Source organism: Colletes latitarsis, chromosome 4, assembly GCF_051014445.1.
Source record: "Colletes latitarsis isolate SP2378_abdomen chromosome 4, iyColLati1, whole genome shotgun sequence".
NCBI lineage: Eukaryota > Metazoa > Arthropoda > Insecta > Hymenoptera > Colletidae > Colletes > Colletes latitarsis.
The window spans coordinates 26,186,974-26,209,801 of NC_135137.1; the positions used below are offsets into that span (position 1 = coordinate 26,186,974).

The 22,828-nt window shown below is 32.0% G+C and overlaps 1 long non-coding RNA gene and 1 other non-coding gene across 2 annotated transcripts in view; one reads left to right on the forward strand and one right to left on the reverse strand.

The window, feature by feature from the left end:
* Positions 1–22,828, forward strand: part of LOC143341159 (uncharacterized) — a 618,628-nt gene that overhangs the window by 78,229 nt on the left and 517,571 nt on the right. The window lies entirely within an intron of this gene.
* On the reverse strand, positions 22,598–22,716 carry LOC143341517 (5S ribosomal RNA). Its single transcript, XR_013079627.1, has one exon. It is a non-coding gene; the product is annotated as a 5S ribosomal RNA (ribosomal RNA).

Here is a 22,828-nt window from a genome sequence, read left to right on the forward strand (position 1 = left end):
TGAATGTGTTCTAAGGCATAATATTATTAACAAATTAGCCTTCACTATTTTAAAGTTGAGCTACCATATGAGAATCGTACAATTTCTAAAAGAAACTACATGTTTTCATGAAACTATATATTTTCATTCCTAAACGATGTTAGAATTTATAGAATGAACAAACATTGAACATTTTTCTCTATTTCACTTACTCTTAGTGTTTCTCACTTTCACCTGTAGTGCGATCAAGCTTAATGTGGTCAATAATTCCTGAAGCAGTACCTCCCTCGGAAAAACATGCTGCAAGGCAGAAACGCAAGGGAATAGAGTGATCTCTCGTTAACATTCGCTGGCTTCAATCCACGATCACTGTATTTCCAAACGTTTCCGCTTCGCAGCATGTTTCTCCAGAATTACCATCTTTCATATAAAAACAAAAATTACTTGAAGGTTTCTTTTTCGACATTATATTAGTCTTTTCCTTTTTTTCCCCCGTGACTTATACTTTGGACGATCGCTTTTAATATGACCAGGCTTTTTACAAATATACGAAGGTCGTTCAATAAGTCCTTAGAGAAAGATAGAAAAACAAATTATTTTAGGTAGATTTTTTTGTTATTTTTCAATATAATCTCCTTTTAGCTCTATACACTTTTCCAAGCGTTTCTCCAACTTTTTTAAGCCATTTAAAAAGTAAGATTTTGGAAGATCCTCAAAATAGGCATCTGTTTGGGCGGTGACCTCCTCGTTCGACGTGAACCGTTGTCCGCCGAGCCATTTTTTTAAATGTAAAAATTAAAAAAAGTCACTAGGGGTCAAATCCGGCGAATACGGTAGATATTGTAATAATTCGAACTTTAATTCCATGATTTTGACCATCGAAACTCCACAGGTGTGCACCCGTGCATTATCCTGATGCAAGAGGAAGTGTCTTGCTTCAATCGACAATAAAAATGAAACCATGTGGTGGATATAACTGAGACTTTGATAGCTGTCTAGTGAGTCATGATACTTACTAAAAACAAACCATTTTCGATGCTACAAGTGCCAGCATTTGGATTTTCTAAGGACTTATTGAACGACCCCCGTAACACGACTTTTTTTATTGTGCAGCGTTTTTTCTTCTAAATTTTGTTTTCATCGCTCTTTCAATAGCTTGTAGATTCTTCTTTGTATCATTTACCCCTCAGAGTCTTTTAAATTCACCAACTAGTTTTCTTTTCACTCATGCCTACTTTCCAGAGCTGTTGAAAGCGTTTTATACGACTGTAAATCCTACTCGAGGATGGCTAGATCCTCCGAGTATCCCGACATTGACATGATGTACTATTCCATGTCATCATTTTTTTTCATTATCGTTCAACACAAACGCTTTAACAAAAGAGCTTTGCTTCTTAAATTAACGTTTTCGTGATAACCCCTTTAACAAATCCCAACTTTGTGCAATTTTCGCGCTTCCTATTTTATGTATATTGACTCTAATTATCTTCGACCAAAAGCAATCGTAGCACATGCTTTAATATCATTCTGCGTTCATACAACGTTCACTAGATCACAATTTCTCTTTGATCTGTAGCAACATTTCCCGCACTCGTCAACAGAGAAATGCGCGCTCTCTCAAGTACTCGATCGACCATTGAATGTCCTAGCATCTAAGGAAGGGCCTGCTAGGGTTGCTTTATTCATGAGTCCACTAACAGGTCCAGAACGAAACGCTTTCCTTTCCTTTCCTCCTGCTATCTCGCTTACTCATTTCCGCCATACAGCAAGCCGCCACAGACCATTAATAATTCCAATTTGTAATTACACACTGAATAATTTTCACCATTTAGTTTCTGAATTGTGAACTGAATATCTCATATACCATTAGATATTTTTTATTTGTTTCACTGTTCTTGAAGACGACAAAAATTTTCGCTATTTTTATGATGACTAGACTGCGGATGTTAATGTCAATAAAATATATCAAAATATGTAAGTGACATATGACAAATAGGTATCAATAATATGCCAAAATATACAGGAATATGCAAAATATATTCAAAACATGTTCAAATAATTTTATTACTTAAACATAATAATAATTAATTATAATTTAAATTACAATATTGTGGCGCTACTTCGCTGTGGGCAGGAACTCGTAAGAATCGTAGGGGGACAGAAAAGGAAAGGAGGGGGCGCGTTTCGTTCGGGCCTGCTAGTAGGCCCTTCCTTAGATGACTGAGATATTGGGAAGTTGGTCGAGGAATGTATACATGTAGCAACCGAGGGGTTAGTCGAGCGCTTGTGAGAACGCGATCCCTCTGGTGGCGAGCATGGGAGGCGACACCACAATATGTTACGAGTATTTTTTCAATATTACCAAGTGTTAATTGATGACGTTTATCGCTGAACCCTCAAGTGGATTATTGGGGCCTCTGCGGTCCTCCTCAAGTTTAAATTAATAATTATTTAATATACGTCAATTATTTGAAAATTTATGTAATTTTCTATTAGTTTATTATTTTTTAAGTGTTTTAAAAGAAAATTGATTTCCATTTACCAATTTGGTAAAAATCAATATTAAGTAAAATAATTCAGTTGAAATTGAAAATCCACTTCAGTGTTAAAGTCAATTTATAAACTGAAAACATACGCTCAACATTACAAGATGTGATTGTGGTATATTTGAATTTGCTCAAATAGCATGCTTTAATTGTTTTCGGTTCCTTAACAATCTAGCCTCATAAAATTCGTTTACGTAGAACCCATCTGCCAAGAATACTTCAAAATTAGCATCTATAAACTGTTACCATTAATAATTCACGAGGTGTATAAATAGCTATGATTATCGTATACAAACGTTAAATTAGTAGACTGAAATAGATGTTCGGAAGCCCATATAAGCATTAATTTTACGAAAAGGAATGCAATAAACATATATGGTATATGTTTTTATACAAAATTTGCAAAACATATGCCATATGCAAAATATGCAAAATAAAAAATATATTTTTAAGGATCTCTAGTGATGAAACAAACTTCTGTTTAGGTTTCACTCTTTTATCTATTTCCTAGAAACATATGCATTTGCATAAACATCCGCAGTCTAATGATCACCTTAGTCACTATACACTCGACCTGACCTCATAATCTCTTATAAATTCAGTTTATAATATAGGTTTATTATAATAAAACTAAATGTTTATTACCATACAAAGATTTTGAGTATCCAGTAATATAATTTAATATATTGTAAGGATTGTCGAGGACGGTCAGAGGCGTATGGTCGGATTCAAACACGTGGACAATAAACGTAATTATATAAACTATCTTATTTAATATTTACTAATACTATTTCACATAAAGAACATAAAAAGGGCATGAAACGTAAATGTAAAAAACCATAAATTTAAAACTGTAACTGCTCTCGACTAGCGTTCGATGCAGAGTATTGCAAAGTGAGTTTCTGCAGTCAAAGTCGAACCTTCCCTAATCCTATCTTTATAATGATCTAAACAAACGCACGGTACAAGGATTGGAGTTTATGATGTGGACGTGACTTCTCCGCTATTTTTGTGATTAGGAGTTTTTTTCGCATTTCCAGCGAGCAATTGCTTTATGGTTATTATTAGTAAAGGAATTTTTAAACTTCTTGATAGAAAAAATCGAGGTTAGGTTAAAGATAGCGATAGGGCAAATGGATTAGAACTCCAGTTATCAAAATACCGATTGACGAAATATTTATTAATGGAACATTTGATTATTCAAACAGTGTCGTTGAATAATCAAATGTTAAACAATGGTAGAGATATACGTCTAACATATTTATATTACTACATGTTTACATGCTTTCTCTATGTATATCATCAACGAACAAATTCAAGTTCTTGTCATACACGAGTTTCCAAATTATTATTTAGCATTTATATACCACACTTTGTTAGTAAAGTTTGTTTTGTCTATGTTGAAACGTCAGTGAAATGGAAACGTGTTGTGTTATTATTAGAAATTGGAAAACGGTGAAATTGTCACTGGATTAGCTGATGAATATGATATTTATAAATCAACTATTTGTGGTAAAACAAAAAAGCAAAAACGTGACAATAGAGACATTGCTGAAAGTTCATCAAGTATGAAAATTCAAAAGGTGATGAGATATGCTGATAATAAACTTATAGACGTAACTGTGTTTAAATGGTACTGTTAAAAAGACGAAATAAAGAGTCTCTATATATTAAATATCTCAAAAACAATAAGTTTAAAAACAAACATACATTAGTTATTTTATACTCAAAATACGCCAATGTATCGAAATCGAGCATATCAAATTGGACATTCAATTAAAAAAACAAAGTTAATTTATATCTCTTCTACGCTTTCACTTACAAGAATACCATATATGTATACCATATTATGTACTTTCTTAAATCCTACAACTTCTGTAAGTAACATTTTCTTGTATTGTTTATACTAAACAATTACTTTATTTCCAAGTATATTTAGCTGTGTATTATATATAAATATAAAGGAAAAGATAGTGTAATTTAGATTAATTAAACGCATGTTTTACTATTTTACTGAACAAACTACGATATTATTTTCTGACCACAACCATCTCTATATTGCACACTTTGGCCATACCAGACGATTTTCGGAAAGCGAATTAATCTCGTTGTGACCAACGCGGAATCATAGCGAGGGTCGAACGTTCCAGAAACGTCACGAATGTTCAAGACAAAACCCCTTCGTGGCTTTTTGCCTGCCACGGTGCGCCGCGGCAAATTTAATCACGTAGTCGCATCGTTTGTTTCGACATTCCACATTTCCTCTTTCTCTTTCATACATTAACAAATATAATCACGTAGATTTCAATAGTTTGAAATTTTTTTTTATTTTCCCATTAAATTTACAATCTGCCTACAAGCAATAAGTAAATTGATTAACTGGTGATTAATAATAACACGTTGATGTTCGTTCAGTTATTTGCACCAATTATACCAGTCACTCCACTTGGATCCTGTGTAATGATTTGAACTTATTTAGGTGAATCTGCCAAAGCCCAGTGACTTGTTGCGTTTTATTTTTCTCTTGTCGGTTCTTTCGTCTAATAAATTTGTTGCTAGTCGATTTAAACAACAGCCTAGTGTATTTGAATATTTACAGCTAAAATTAGCTAATTCAGACTTCACTGTTGGAATTTTCAAGTCCTCTCTTATTATTTCGTCCGTGACGAACCATGAAGCATTTACTATTGTTCTTAAAACTTTAGATTGACATCTTTCTAGAATTTCTATATTGGAATTCGAAGTTGAACCCCACAATTGTATCCCGTATGTCAGTTTGAAACAATCAAGATATTTAAGTGGATAGAGTTTGTAAGGCACAGTGTATACAGGGTGTTCGGCCACCCCTGGGAAAAATTTTAATGGGGGATTCTAGAGACCAAAATAAGACGAAAATCAAGAATATCAATTTGTTGATGGAGGTTTCGTTAAAAAGTTATTAATGTTTAAAGTTCTGCCCGTACTGAATTTTTTTCTCGAAAATGCGCAAGATTTCGGGGGTTTGTTTATTCACCAAAAATAATTGTAATTGACCCCCGTAACCGACAATAATTTTTCCAAAAGAATTTGAAATTTTTTTTTTCGTCGAAAAATTTAGACACCTAATTAGATTTTCGGTAAGGAATTTTTTTCTCGAAAGTGCATAGGATTTCAGGGGTATATGTAATGACAAAAAATGATTGTAATTGACCCCCTCAATCGAAAATAATTTTTCCAGAACGATTTGAAATTTTTGAATTTAATTGTTAATAACTTTTTAAAGAAGCCTCCATCAACAAATTGGTATTCTTGATTTTCGTCTTATTTTGGCCTCTAGAATCCCTCGTTAAAATTTTTCCCAGGGGTGGCCGAACACCCTGTATATGTAAGAGATGTAAAAACAAATAAAAAGAAACTGCAGAGTCCAACTTAATGTAACGGCAACGAAGGAAATAAATAATCTTTGTCCACACGACAGACGACCCATCTAGACATGTTTCGGCCATAGTTCCTCTGCTGAGTCTTCGCGATCTTGCGTATAGCACCCGTTGTTCACCTATATGATTGGTTGAGTTTACACAAGTTGGCGCCGTGTTTAAGAAAAGTGTTTTCTCACGTAGCGATGTAAGTTATGCCCTTCCGCGAGGACCGTTTCCTCTCCTGTTAATCATGGTTGAACTTGTTGCGCACGCGAGAACTGTTTCCTCTGCCACCGAGGTGTACACAAGCAAGGTAAAGTTGAATTAATTTAGGTTGACGTGCCACGGCAGGTAGGCAGTTGTAGCGGCGACGCGACTACTTAGCGATGAATCTTATTGGGAGTACTTAATGTTACGAAATCACACATACCTTGAAAAATATTAAATACACACATACCAAAGAAAATTGAAATAGAAGATGAATGCGTGGCCTGAAGTAATTATTTGAATAAGAAAATCTAACCTGAACTGAATCCATTATATTAATTACTAGATAGAATAGTTAGATTTATGCAAGGTTTGGGTCAGATTTTATTTTATTATTTACTTAAATCGAGTTTCTAAGCACATTTGTTATACGCATCCATTGCCGATCGCTTCGATGTATCTATAGAAACAATAAATAATCGGCGATTCAACGCTTACACACACGTTGCCACAGTCACGTACCCATAGACAGAATTCATTGTAGTAGCAGCAATCTTTTTGATGAAAAATCTCGGAAACTAAGGACAAGCAGCGGTTATATGTATAGAGAAAAGATCTTCGTAACAGTGACCTTGACAACATACTTCAAGGTCATCGAAATTGGTGAGGAATCGCTAAAGTAAATAATTACCGATTTTTCGCATATTTACCGAAACCAGCTACAACCTAGTGAGAATCACGTATGAAAAGCTAGGCGACCGATATAAGGGCTAATAAAAACTTAATACCCATATTCCATACTCACTCCCCCACTCGCAGGCCACAGGCGTTATACGGCCCTGGTTCGTAACATGGCCAATGACATTGCTTTTAAGATAATCACGTTTATTATGTGGCGCTGCTTCGCTGCAGTGTGTAAAAATTTTAATGGAGGATTCTAGAGGCTAAAATAAGACGAAAATCAAGAATACCAATTTGTTGATGGAAGCTTCGTTAAAAAGTTATTAACAATTAAATTAAAAAATTTCAAATTGTTCTGGAAAAATTATTTTCGGTTGTGGGGGTCAATTACAATTATTTTTGGTGAATACACATACCTCCGAAATCCTATCCATTTTCGAGAAAAAAAATGGAGTAGGTGCTGAAATTTTTCGACGAAAAAAAAATTTTTCCAATCGTTCTAAAAAAATTATTTTCGGTTGCAGTGGTCAATTACAATCATTTTTGGTCATTACACATACCCTCGAAATCTTGCGCATTTTCGAGAAAAAAATTCAGTACTGTCGGAACTTTAAACGTTAATAACTTTGTAACAAAGCCTTCATCAACAAATTGATATTCTTAATTTTCGTTTTATTTTGGTCTCTAGAATTCCCCATTAAAATTTTTCCCGGTGACTGAACACCCTGTATAGCAAGTGAGGGGTCGGTCGAGCGCTTGTGAGAGCGCGACCCCTCTGGTGACGAGCATGGGAGGCAATACCACAATTACATATCAGTTTTTTTCTTTGTCATATCCCCAGAAGTAATTAAAAAAAAATCGACACGTCAATCGATAGAGATATGTGTACAAAATTTCATTACATTCAGTTGGATGAATTGAGTTTCCTGTGCACCAGCGTACCGTGCACACCGTTACGTGGTTCGGAATAACGCTATTTTCTCTGTTATAAATAAATATAGACATTTAAAAAAAATTGTTTCCAAAAATTCGAGAAACTATTTATACATGTTGCCCAGATAATTTCGACTGAAAGTACACATTTTCTGTAAAAAATTTGTAAAAATACCGCTCGTTTTGGGCCCATCAAGGTGGAGTGACCTCTTACGTAAAATAGATCGCGTTACGATCATTAATAATTCATTAATCGTCAGTTTTAAATATTAGTATTAGCTAAAAATGCAAATAAGACAGCTGATGATTGTACAACATTTAGTTGATGATATCTACTTTCAATAAATATCAATGAAAGAGTGTAATTCATTGTTTACGAAATGATTAGCAGACTACAATTGAACAACTAGAACGTGATATTTTGCATATAAATATCTCTAGCTCTATAATATGTCTGTGTATTTTTGAAAAGTATTTGCATCATACGTAAGTTAAGACAATGCACGTAAAATAATTACAAATATTCCCCAAAATTAAAAAAAAGTATCGAAACTGTGATTACAGATCTCAAAGAATCCAATTAGAATGCAAAAGATCAAGTTTAAATGCATTTTTCTTGTTTATTAAACAAAATTATGCAAAATTTTCTTAACAATATATTTAGCAAAATATTTGGTTCATTGGATATTAGAAACTAATAATATGAAAATACAACTTTTATAATTCGTGATTTTCTGCATCTTTTAACAACAATGCGGTATAATATTTCAGTGCAATTATGACACACAATCGTTAAGCAAAAGCACATGAGACCGAGAAGTTTTCCGTAAAAGGAGAGTGTAAACGTAAACGAATCCATATGTCTCTCAAACGAAAGGAGTTAATGATGCCCGGTAAACTAAACTCAAGAGTATCAGTTACATTCGTGCACCGTCAAAAATTTGAAGCAACGTACATTAGTATAGCCTTTGATATTAAAAAGTTTATGAGAACGAAATTTTTTCTACTCAATTTGATATATGATCCACATAAAATGTTACGAATTGTTTTTTAGAAACCAATGAAGACATCGATTTCATCTGTTTTCCTTTTTAGTTAAACGGTCCAGAGCTAATTCTTTCATGTAGAACAAATTTTCTGGGACTATTAAGATGAAAAATGGAGAATCCCTAAATGTAAACAAATAAAAAGTTGTATTTATTACTATTTGAATAGGTCTTATCATATTGAGTAACATTCACCTTAATTACTATACTTTTTTGAATAGTTAAAGAGTTATGCTGAAGAATTTCTTCTGAAGAGAAACCTTGGAGAAGCGAGAAGAAGGCGAAAAAAAACAAAACAAATATAATGATTTTATTTTAGACTTTTGATAATAGCTCGTATAAGCTAATAGCTCATATAAGTAGCTTGCGAGAAAAAGTAGCGAACACTGAAATTGTCCGTTCATTTCCCTAGAAACTGTAAACAAGGGTGACATTTTAGGCAAAATTTTCTAAGAAATCATTACCTACTGATGTAGGAGTCCTTTTTCCCCTTAACAGTCATCACAAAAAAATTGTTGCATGAAAAGAGTAGACTCCTGGACCATTTCATTTTAAAATGAAAGCGTCGATATCTTCATTAGTTTCCATGAAAATTGTTTGTAACGCTTTATTTGGACCATATGAAATAGTGATGTTGATTCTAGCGATAGATGAAAGTCACATTGTGAAAAATGTAATAGTAGATACAATTTTCGTTTTATTCAGATTTTATCTGAGCGTTTTGTGACACTATTCTAGAAACTTATTTGGAAGATGTATTGCAGCAAGCAAGGGAACAAGGTGATACAAACGTGTACAGCTTTTTATTATTGCATCTTGTAAAAATGTCGGAATTTATCACTGTTTACTCTATCTAGATCCATTTTTCGTAAACTTTATTTTCTCACAGCACCCCTCAATAAAGAAAAATTTTGTATACGCCTCTAGAGTTTAATAAAATTATTATTGATATATACCTGGCCATTATTGAATGTAATACGAAGAAAGGATTACTATCGATCAAAAGATCCTTGACCCCTTCGTAAATTTCTGATGCTCCAAACATTCAAGTTTTTTATTTTCTTTACTTTATTTTTTTTTCTATAATAACAAGATACTATGAGTAGCATTTTTAATTCCAATATATAATTTTCCTCTGTTACTCCTGTGTTCTGAACCCACATAAATGCGTTTACGAACTCCAGGGTTTTGAAAACCACAGTTCGAGAAACACTAGTGTATAGTATTTCTAGTTATTTCCATCGTCCGTAAAAGTATCAAAATCATAAAATTAAAACATATCAAAAATAACAGAATTTATTAAAAATAGAAAAAAGATAATAATATTTGTATAAAACTATTGTTATTGAGAAATGCATTTTTCAATAATATTATCCTCAAAGTTTACTGTTTTTAGATAATTGAAAACTAAATTATAGCATTACAAGTAAGAGCAATTTTTATCACGAGTTAAAAAATTATCTTTTAAAACCAACATTAAGATATATGTTTTTGGCAAAACTGAAACGCATCAATTTATGCAAAAAGTGTATAGTGGTAATTGTTTATCTCGTACACAAATTTACAACTGGTACAAACGATTTAAAACAGGTCCAAGCGACATTAATAACAAATGCTTGGATCGTCAGAAAACGTGAATTCCTCATTAAAAAATGCTGAAAGAGCGCTAAAAAAACATCAACATTTAAAGATTCAACGGTATGATTATTATAAAACGAGTTAAGATTATCAAAAGACACAATTTATCGCATTTTAACTCAACATTTAAAATTTCGCAAAATTCATGAATTTCACATTCATTTACAGATGACCAAAACCTGAATCGAGTTAATTACTACGATTGTCACTAATAATGAAATAAAAAAAAAATCGTTATGACAATATTCTTCTCAGAAGTCTTTTAATATTAGAATATAAAACTGTCATTGTGTGTGTTAGTTCATAATATATTTCTAATAAATTAAACCATTTTTCCTAAAAGTGGTCTGTGTTTTATTATTTTTACAAAATTTGATTATCTTGCCGTCTACTTCAAAATTCAAACGTTTCTGTATCAGAGCGAGCTAAGCCTTCTCAAATCAGAATCTCCTTATCAATTCGACAGACTTAAGGAATAAGAACATTTGCAATTGCAATTAAGCTCCAGAAGGATTAACATCCAGCCTGTCGAAGATTTAATCAGCCAAGCTGTAATGAATGCTTAATCGAAAGAAAGCATGAAACAATAGCCCTCTGAATTCTTGAGTTCCAATCGTCTCAGGCTGTTCGTCTATCTTGCTCATTCTCATCTACTCTGCTCCGAGTAAGGCTACGTCCTAATTACATGTCGTATAGCGACAAATTCGACCGACTGATCAACACGACAAAAAACAAACAAGGATTAATCTATGATCGTGTCCAGATTGCCAAGTGGTTTGTTGATTGTAAAATGAATAATTTTTCGGAAATACTTCAAGTATAGAAAAGATTAACCAGTTAACTGTTTCGACCTCTTTGGAAAATGCGTATCTAAATTGCGTCGCACAAATTTAGCGACGCCGAGTATACTCGTCAAACACAGGGTATGTGTAATATGAAATTAGGTTGTAATAAAATGACTTTTATTTTTTTATTTCATTACTTATATTTATTTATTTACTTAAATTAACATAAATATTTTGCATATGAACGAAAAAAAACATGAAAAATCAATTTCTTACTTTAATTTGCTGTTAGAGAATAACATTCAGCAAAGCATGGTACAATGCATAATGGAACTTCGCAAGTTGAACACTAATTGTATATGAATTCGTAATTGCTTCTGTGATGACTAATAAAAGACAACGATACATTTACGAAAAATAATTCATACTATATGCGATTTTTTTTACATTAATTATTTATAAACTTTTATTTGTTCCTTTTATTCCGACAGGCCTCAAAATATTTCAAACATCTTGAAGTTTATGAATATATTTTAGTTTTCATTGAAATTGCAATTTAAACTGCAAATTGTCACTACTTATTATTGATGACGAATATACTCGTCATAACACGAAATTTTACACTTTTTTCATGACAAGTACACTCGTCATAATACACAATTTTACATTTTTTTCATGACGAGTATGCTTGTCAGAAACAGTTAACTGATTTACTTTAATAATATTATGAAATAAATGAATGCTAAATTATAAAAATATTAGTGGATACAGAGTAGTAGGAAAAGGTGGCTAAAATACTCGAAAAAAGTAGTAAGTTATTTAAATTTGTTTACTTATTTGACATCTGAAGAATTTAAAAAATATGTTTAGTTTTCAGTCATATGAGAGTTGTTTTTTTCACTTCTAGAATTTGACAATGCATTTTGACGACTATCGATCGGTTGGATGAACAAACGGTTTTGTCGCTATACAACACTAATTAGGACGCAGCGTAATGCGTACAAAATACACGCACGTGTGTTTTTGTATTTTTCGTTCAGTTGCTGGCGTTCCCGGTTGTCTGCGTTTGGCCAGACTCCAGGAAGTCATCGTTCGGGTTATCGGTACGTGTGTGATTTACACACGTCCTTCGTCATCCGGCGTGCCAGCCTATATCCACGGCACCTGGCCATTCGCGTGACGATTTATCAAACTAACGATCCAGACGGCAGTTCGTGACTGCGTTCTAAGAGAGCATTAGCGACTGGCAAAATGAAGTGAACATTGTCGGTTTATCGAAACGTTCCATGGATTTATTTGAATTTCATTACATCAAGAAAATTATTTAAGTTTATTTCAGCTCCTATTCTTGAGTATTGAATATTTGATTAGAACAACAGATTACGCAACCTATTGATAGCAATGATTTGTTTTTGTATCATCAAGAAACTTTATAATTAAATATAGTAAATTTATACATAGATGCCTTTTTGATAAAATTCATCAATCCAAACATAACTTATTATTAGACTGCGGATCTTTATGCAAATTCATGTTTTTATCGATAGAATTACTGAAATGGGAGCATTGTAGAGGATTGTAATATAATAATTCGTATCTTACTTTAAGTATTCTTTATATTTTTGTATATAAAGTGCATTCTGTAGTTTTTTGAAAATTAAAATTTCCCATAAGTGCATAAATATCTGCAGTCTAGTTATTATGTTAATATTTCGTGTGTTTTGTTTCAATCGCGTTACGTCAGGAAAAACTGCTATAGCTTTTAAAATAAATAACATTTTTCAAGGAAATTTTAAGAAACGACTTTTCCTTCATTTGAAGGATTTTTATCCAAATATTAGAAATAAGATTTCTACAATTTAACACGTTTACTGCCAGGTCAAAACATTATAATATTCCGCAAAAGTAAAATTTTGATTTTAAAACATTGTAAGCTACATAAGCTAACATTTGTTTCAACACTTATTTTTGTAACCTTGTTAAAATTCACAAATTTTATCGAAATTTATTTGCCCCAACGTCTTAATTAATTCTACGAGAATTAATTTTTCTAGTATCATAATGGTAAATCTTGTCACCCATATATATATATAGGGTGTTCGGTCACCCCTGGGAAAAATTTTAATGGAGGATTCTAGAGGCCAAAATAAGATGAAAATCAAGAATACCAATTTGTTGATGGAGGCTTCGTTAAAAAGTTATTAACAATTAAATTCAAAAATTTCAAATCGTTCTGGAAAAATTATTTTCGGTTGCGAGGGTCAATTACAATCATTTTTGGTGAATACACATACTTCTGAAATCCTACCCATTTTCGAGAAAAAAATTCGAGTAAGTGCTGAAAGTTTTGGGTGAAAAAAAAGACTTTCGAATCGTCTTGGAAAAATTATTTTTAGTTGCAGGGGTCAATTGCAAGCATTTTTGGTCAACAGACATACCCCCGAAATCCTACTCAGTTTCGAGAAAAAAATTCCTTACCGAAAATCTAATTTCTGGCCAGAAATGTCTGCCCGATTTTTCATGCGAATCTTTAAAATGTCATAACTTCTGAACGGATTGGACGATTTTAATGTTTAAAAAAGCAAACTACGCGTATTTTGGTGGAGAATATGTACAAATTGCAAAAATATTCGAAAAGTTGGTCCTTGACCCCGCAAAATGAGAAAAACCCCATAAAAATGGTCCAATATTCAAACAGCTATAACTCCTACAATTGTGAATATATTTCAATGAAACTTTTTTCTGAAGTAGAGTTTATAGGTACCTACAAAAAAGTATTAGACAATTTTTCTGTAGTGCGTCAAAGAAAATTACTAAAAATGAAAAAGTAATTTGTAAGAAAAATCGACAGGTAGGTGCTTAAATTTTTCGACGAAAAAAAAATTTTTAGTAAATTCTAAAAAAATTATTTTCGTTTGCGGGGGTCAATTACAATTATTTTTGGTGAATAGATATACCCCCGAAATCTTGTGCATTTTCGAGAAAAAAATTCAGTACGGTCGGAATTTTAAACGTTAATAACTGTTTAACAAAGCCTTCATCGACAAATTGGTATTTTTGATTTTCGTTTTATTTTGGCCTCTAGAATCCCCCATTAAAATTTTTCCCAGGGGTGACCGAATACCCTGTATATGGCAGTCAAAGTGTTAAGCACGGAGAAGCACATTCGAGTGAGGCAAACAAACGACTGTTGCAGAGGCCACGACAGTACAGAAAGGTGATAACTAAAAGCACTTTTCCTGTTGATCAACGGTTATCTTATCAAATACATTTGGATAACCTAATTATGACACAGATAGAGATATGTGCCGTCTCTAATTGTATACAGAAGAAAAGGACTAGGTATCAAATTTCTACCAAATCACTCTAATGGATATACATGCTGCAGTGTCAATAATCAAGAGATAAGGAAAAAGTTGAAAGTATATACAATTGTTTCAATTCGTAAAACTTCTATTTTGGCATTTATACAGAGATCTTAATGCATTTATAAATTTTTAAAAAATTTATTTTTATATAAAATTTAAGATAAAACTTTTCGGATGCTTTGATTCTACAAAATTGTTTAGCTGCGTTGTTAATGTAATTACTTAACATTACGTTACTTCTGTCATTTAGACATGTTATTTCTTCTGCTATCGATTGAATTTGGACTTTTATTCTGGTTTTAGTATGTACACGATGTTCCCATATTTAAGTATATAATTATTTTAGTTTACGGTATAATTACATTGTTAAAGGTTATTTTGGAAGCTGTATCTTTCTTTAAAGTAAATGTGTGTATGTTTAGCAGTAAAATTTTTTTATTTTCTATTTACTTAACCACTGTTCTAATTTTACAGAATGGTGTCGTAATGTATAACTTGCAGTGTATCGTAGGTTCCTTGTAACTCGCTTGTATGTCTGTGTCGTCAGCAAGTATGGATATGTCTGTTATTTCTGTGGTAGCAGCACCGGTTGGCTCTGTATTCGTATAATGATTTTCTTTATTAACCTACAAATCCGTTCAGCCATAGCATATTTATTTTCAAATCCAAATTGATGTGGTGAAATTAAATTTTTCTCTGAATTTGTCTGTCCACTAAAATTATTTTTATTAATAATTTTGACAGCTTGGGAAGATAATGAAATTGATTTATAATAGGAGATATGCAAGTTTTCATTAGATTTGAGCAGCATAATGACTCGTAATATTTTCCAGTTAATGAGGAAGTGATTTGGGGAGGTTTAACTTTGAATATTATGGTAAGTACTCTTATTACTCTTGAAGGAAATTCTTTAATGATTTCGCCATTAATGAGGTCGACCCAGAGGTTTTTTCATACCATCTGTTTTGATTCTTCGTTGTACCACCTACAATATCTCGACCAATATCAACCAAAATACAAAATATTGTATATTAACAATGACATTCATTACGCAAACTTTGTCTCTGTCTAACAATAAGCTCAGTATCGGTATAAGAATCAATTTTTAGCTCAAATTAAAAGAGACAAAATTGTTACAGAACTTTCTTAGTATGTATTTCAAGGATATCAAATTTTCTCACTTTTTAATAATCAAATTTCTAATTATAAATGTTTTACTTAATTTTGTCTAAAATACTTTTAATGCTTTATACACAGGGCGTTTGCGTTAAATTTTACTAGAATTTTTCTTACAAACGTAAATATATGAAAAGAACGCAAAAGGGAAAAGTTTGAATATATTTTATGAACAACAAGATGTATGATACCGATTGTTTGTATGTAAAATATTTTTCGAGAAGTAAAGCTGACCTTCAATTCTTAAATGGAATGACATACATTTTTTACTCAGCATGAAAACGGCTGTCAAGGCAAATTCATACATCTCACACACTATACTTCAAGGTTTTGCAAGTTCCGGAATAAAAAAAATAAATTGGAAAATGCTAAATATTATGCTTACTCCTATGTTGTAAGCATAATATTTAGCATTTTCCAATTTATTTTTTTGATAAGCCTACATATCATGTTCAATGTGACTCCCATTATTAATAATGCACTTCTGAACTTTTTCGATTTCGTTTGCGGTACTTCTTATTAATTATTTTACTAGGCATGGATGCACACACTTCAATGATTTTCATTTTTAGATTGTTTCTTACCTTTATAGTATAAACAATGTCTAATATAACCCCATAAATAATGTCTAGACATTATGATCCATTTTATGGAAACGTTTGTATGGAACCAAAATAACGTGGAAAAATTAAAATGTATTTTTTGTTCATTAATTACTACATAGTTTTATATAGTTTATACTTATAAAATATAAGATAATGTTTTGTTTGCCGCCTTGGTAAGAATCGAGAACTACATGCATACGTGCGTTTTCAGTGACAGATTATATTATAACTATTAATATTTTTTTGCTATAATCTTTGAAAACAGTAAGTAGTATATCATAGTAGGTAAGGAAAAATTTCAGAAGAATATTATTATTTTATATGTGACTTACTCTAATAACGGACTTTGAATACCCACGGTACCTTGGTTACTGGTTACTAAATAACCATGAGTATATATTTTGGTTATTGACATAAATGTTAATATAAAGTAGATAACAAAATTTCAAAACGCAACTTTCATCTTCAGTTATATGTAAAAAGATAAAATGTGTACTTATCCATCGGTCTCTGGTAATAAAATAAATCGTTTAAATTTTGCTCACTTTTTTAGTTTTTGAACTGTGTAACTGTTTGCCCTGAAAAAATATGGGGCTTTATTAAATTATTGGAAAATGAAAATACTTACAGATAAAGTATTTAATACGTTTCAAAAATTGTACATAAGCAAGTATATAAATTGTATACTATACGTCATAATGAGTGTAAAACATGTACGATTTCAAAATACTATCAAACAAGAATGATTTATTACGAAAGGTTTGAGGGGTTTGTAACCATACTTCGGTGGATAAATATGACACCAGTGTGATTCCCCGTTTGTTGACAGCGGAGCATCTTCGTTTCGTTGCGGTTGCTTCGGGAGATGGAGAATATCGTGTCCTCTTACCCACACTGACAATACCAGTCTTATAGCTTTATTCAGGTGTAGCGAGTACTCCAGCTTCAAGGAGCAATACCTGGATGTAGTAAGGAACAAATCTGATTCGCCGGATTAATACCGAAGCGAACCTAACCATGAGTGATAAAGAGGAAGCATCGAGGAAGTATTATTTTTTCTTGTTAAAATTGGATTCGAGCCGTGTTTCAAAAGTACATTACTAGCTTAAGCTAGTTAGGATTAGGCGAGTCAAGTCTGAATCTCCAAATTAGTTGACAGTTCGATTCTTCTTCACCAGCGCTCTGGGTATCTCTCGGCGGTCGGACCCCGTACCTCTGCACAGTGGTCCCAAATCCCGAAAAGTTGGCCAAAATATGAAGGAGTTCTTCAATTTAGCTAAAAATTTGTAGATAAGGGTTTTTCGAAGTCGCTGATTACGAATCAAAAGTCATAATTAGAAAAAACAAAATGGCGCCTCCAATATAGCTCACATATATGCGAAAGAAATGTCGGAATCACCTGAAATTTGATATATAGTGGTTTCTGAGGTTGCTGATTACGAATTAAAAGTCATAATTAGAAAAAACAAAATAGCGACTCCAATATAGTTCACATATATGCGAAAGAAATGTAGGAATCACCAATTTGCCATACTGAGTGTTCGGCCACCCCTGGGAAATATTTGAATGGGTGATTCCAGAGGCCAAAATAAAACGAAAATCAAGAATACTAATTTGTTGATGGAGGCTTCGTTAAAAAGTTATTAACGTTTAAATTTCTACATGCACTAAATTTTTTTCTAGAAAGTGGGTAGGATTTCGGAAGTATGTCCATTGACCAAAAATGATTGTAATAGACTCCTGCAACTAAAAATAATTTTTTTAAAACGATTTGAAATTTTTCAATTTCAAAAAAGAAGTCCACCTTCCTGAATTTTTTTCTCGAAAGTCTGTAGAGTTTCGGGATATGTCTATTCACCAAAAATGCTTGTAATTGATCCCTATAACTAAGTATAATTTTTTTAGTATGATTTGAAATTTTGTAATTTCGTATAAAAATTTCACTAATTACTCGTATGTTTTTCGAAATTGGGTAGGAATTCGGGGGTATGTGTATTCATAAAAAATGATTGTAATTGAGCCCCGCAACCAAAAATAAGTTTTTCAGAATGATTAAAAATTTTTTAATTTAATTTTTAAATAACTTTTTAATGAAGCCTTACTCAAGAAATTGATATTCTTGATTTTCGTCTTATTTTGGCCTCTAGAATCTTCCATTAAAATTTTTCCCAGGGGTGGCCAAACACCCTGTATATATTTATTCAATCAGTTCTTATGAAAGAGGACCTGATATTTTTCAACAGGGATTGTGTACGTGTAAAAAATTCAGTTAGTAATGAAGGTTGAACTTTGATAACGGTACTACAAGTCAAACATCGGGCTCTTAAGGTGGAGGCTTTCGCTATATGCATTGAAGTAGGTACGCGAGATGGTACTGTGGCGATCGAAAATTGGTTTATGATCAAAATTGCCTTCCTATGGCGGCACGCACACAGGACATAGCTGGAAGTTATAAAGAAGTCCTTTGATATGGTCGTGTTGACCGTCCTCGCTTATTAACGGTGATTCAAGCGTTTACCTGGTTCGGCTCGACGGGGCACTATTGATTCGACCAATTGAACATTTGATACACATATAAAGTAAATGTTTCTTTAGCAACTTAACTGCAGAAAAAAACGGAAAACAATTATTTTACACCAGACGTTTCCATTTTTTAAAAGTCTATTTTGTCACTGTTATGGCTGGCAACAGAAGGTAGATACAACGGCTGCATATTGCAAATCATGTTTATGAGATGCTTTTAGATACAAAAGATATACGTAATATGTTTAAAAACAAATATAGATATATTAAATTATTCAAAAATAAATCACTAAAATATATCATCATTAATAATCGTAATTAAACTGTTGAATTATTGGAAACAATCAGATTTGTTATATTAAGAAAGAGTATTTTATTTAATTGATTCTCAAATTTCTCAGATTACTCTAATTGAACACAATTTTTTAATTAGAAAACAGATTGAACATTGAAACGCATTTATTGCTCTACATTTAAAGTGATTTAAACGCTATGGAACAAAATATAAAATACCATTCAATTACTATCCACGATTATTATTAAAATAATTATCCGTTATTTTGTTTTAATTCATATTTGTGACGTTTCAGTTCTATTAATTTTTCAAACGTTTCGTTTAATGTTAAAAAGCAACAATTAACTCATGTTACAATTTTAGACAAAGTAAACTGATGCGATTTTTTGCAAGCTTACACATTTTGTCAAATTAAAAGAAATTATTAAACAATAATCCCTGTTTAATTTATACTTCCTCATCCAGTAGTAGCTGGAACAACAAAATTAAAAATTACTCGCATTCTTTTATATTCTACCAATGTATTTTTGTTTATTCGAAATTGTTAAACGTATAACTAACATAAAGTGTTTTGCGTTGTTTAAATCAGAGTGATAAAAAAACAATGATTTTAATTTTTACAAAGACAATAGTATCGCATATTCACGCATGTGGCATTTTAAATACGTTAGTCTAATAATCAGCAATAGTCACTATAATAACAAATAAGTTTTCGCGTGGAAAATTAAAAATAGTGTAAAAAGGATAGTATTTGCAAATATTTATGTATTTACAAAATCAAAGCAAACTTGTTAATAGATTAGACATTTACATACACAGAATTTTTACCTTTTAAAAAATTTCTTAAGAAAATGCTTTTAATATTCTGCATTTTTTGAAAATATAGTTGAAAGTAGATTCTCTGTGCTGTAGATATTCACGATAATATGAAAACTCGTACTGTTTCAAGGAAGTGTTTTTATCCTTAGATTCGTTTTTTTTTGGAACAAATGGTGATTTTGTTAATAAGGTCGCTTGTACTACACTTATGCAAAATTTCAAAACGAAAGTAATACATGATATATAATTGTAATAAGAATATCGAAATATAATAAGCTTCTAAGGTTCTTTATTATAATCGTATGCTCTGTTAACCGTTAGGAAACTGGCAAAAAATAGAGAGCGACTTCCTGTGACAGCTATAAAAATGGATACAATACCTTATCATAATAAGCAACCTACATCAGTGAAGTTTTATTTATTTATAATATCTTCCTTTTTATCGGCTACATATATCAAAACAATCTCGAAAAATATGCCTGAATAATTGTGATGGATATTAAGTTTCATAAAACATTAAGTGTATTGCGTTTGCATAGAATGGCGTGATAGAAATATCTAATTTTTAAACAAGGACACAAATTCAAGTATTAACCTGTTACAGTCTTATGTCAAACTGGACTCGACACCGTATTTCATTTCAGACGAGCGTATGTCGAGTCCAGTTCGACATAGAATTTTTTGATTAATATTATAGCTACCTTTCGTAATATGTATTATGATACGATCCAAATAACTATCAAGTATTTCATCAATATTTTGAATATAATATGATTGAGAAAAAATTAGATCGATTTGTATTTATACTACACTGTTGGTTCAAACGTAGACCGTTGTCACTTGACCAGCTTATCGTTTAGACAGAGGATTTAATATAATTATTTCACACACATAAAGAAGAACATGTAGATTGTCCAATATGCTTCAAACGTCAAGTCCAAGGAAAAAGAATAAAATATGTTATACAGGATGTTTCGCATTTTTTTCGTACACACTTCAGCAGTGTGTTCTACAAATAAAAATAAGACTAAAATGTTATACAAACAAAAAATCCATAAATCCTTTATTAAGAAGTTATGACAAACATATGAACTGTGAAAGATATGATAACGCTGTGTCTCTCAGTTTAATACAGGACAAGACGATACGTATGTAGTGCCGATATTAAGTAACATGAACATATAAATTAGGGTACATTTACTGATTTTGTAATGTTGAGTCTCTATGACGACAAGTTGTACACTACTACGAACGTAATTTTAATTTCGTCGTGTCTTGTAAACGAATTAGAGTATTCAAAATGCCAAAAGTATTCTCTAATCGCGAGTATTCAGATATTCATTTCGTATAGGGTTTATGTGCCGGAAATTCTAGAGCTACCGTTTGAAAGCATCGTGAAATGTTTTTTAATAGAAGAATACCACATCAGACAATGTTTATCAGACTTCAGTCAATAGTTGTATGAAACGAGCTCGTTTGAGCAATGATCTGCAAGAATTGAAAATTATTTCAAAAATTTTCTACATCAAGTATTCGTCGTGCTTCTTGTCAGCTGCAAATATCTGAAAGTATTATTTGGAGAACGCTGAAATCTATGAATATGTATCCATATCATTATACTTATGTGCAGACCTTATTACCAAGTGACTTCGTTAAGAAGATGCAATTTTGTAAATGATACATACATATCCTAAACAAAGATATTCAATTCGAATCAAAAATGCTGTGGACTGACAAAGCTACCTTTACACGCAAAGACATATTTAATTTACACGATAATCATGTATGGGTAACTGAGAATCCATATGCTGTGAGAGAAAGATCATTTCAGCATTAATTTAAATGCAATGTTTGGTTGGGCATGTGTGATGAATTCTTAATCGGACCTTATTTCCTTCCTGAGGGGTTGACAGGAGGATCTTTTCTAACGTCTTTAACAAATGATCTCCCGCCATTGTTAGACGATATAATTAGATACAATTAGAATTTCAATTTCTCTCTGAAAGAGAAAGTTTACAATATAGAAACACGCACAAGAGATGAACTACATATCTAATTGAAAAAGTCAATATCGCATGTGAAGAGATTCGACAAAATTGCAACAAACTAAAGTCAACAATTAATTCAATAGTACGTCAATGTTAACAGTGTGTCAAATGCAGGCGTCACTTTGAAATAGAAACACAGGTATACTCAACAGCGTACACATCACATTACATATTTTTGTCATAACTTTCTAAGCATTTATGAATCTTTTGTTATATAACACTCTAGTCTTATTCTTACTTGTAGAACACACTGTCGAAATGTGTAAAGAAAAATGCGGAACACCCAGTATATATAAATATACATGACAGATTTTACGGCTACATTGCATTAATATAATTAATCTTCAAATGAATAAGTTTTATGTCAAGTATATGTATAACGAAAGACCAATACAATGATTTTTCTCAATTTTTATCATACAAAAGCACTAACCGAAGTTCTAAATATTATATTTTCAGCAATTTCACCAGATAAATTGCGTCCCTTCTAGTTGCTGTGGTTTATCAATTTTTAACATCAGACAAATTTCGAAAAAAGAAAAAAAAAGAATGTCAACAATACGCGGTGTTCCCAAGCGGTCACCCATCCAAGTACTAACCGCGCCCAATGCTGCTTAACTTCGGTGATCGGACGAGAACCGGTGTTTTCAACGTAGTCTGATCGTTGACGTCCGTTTTTACTGGCAAATGCAGATTTCAATGCTGTTCAATAGATACGGGTACACGTGCGACAGTGCATTACTTCACATATGTTTAGATACTCGTGGAATATCTCACGTGC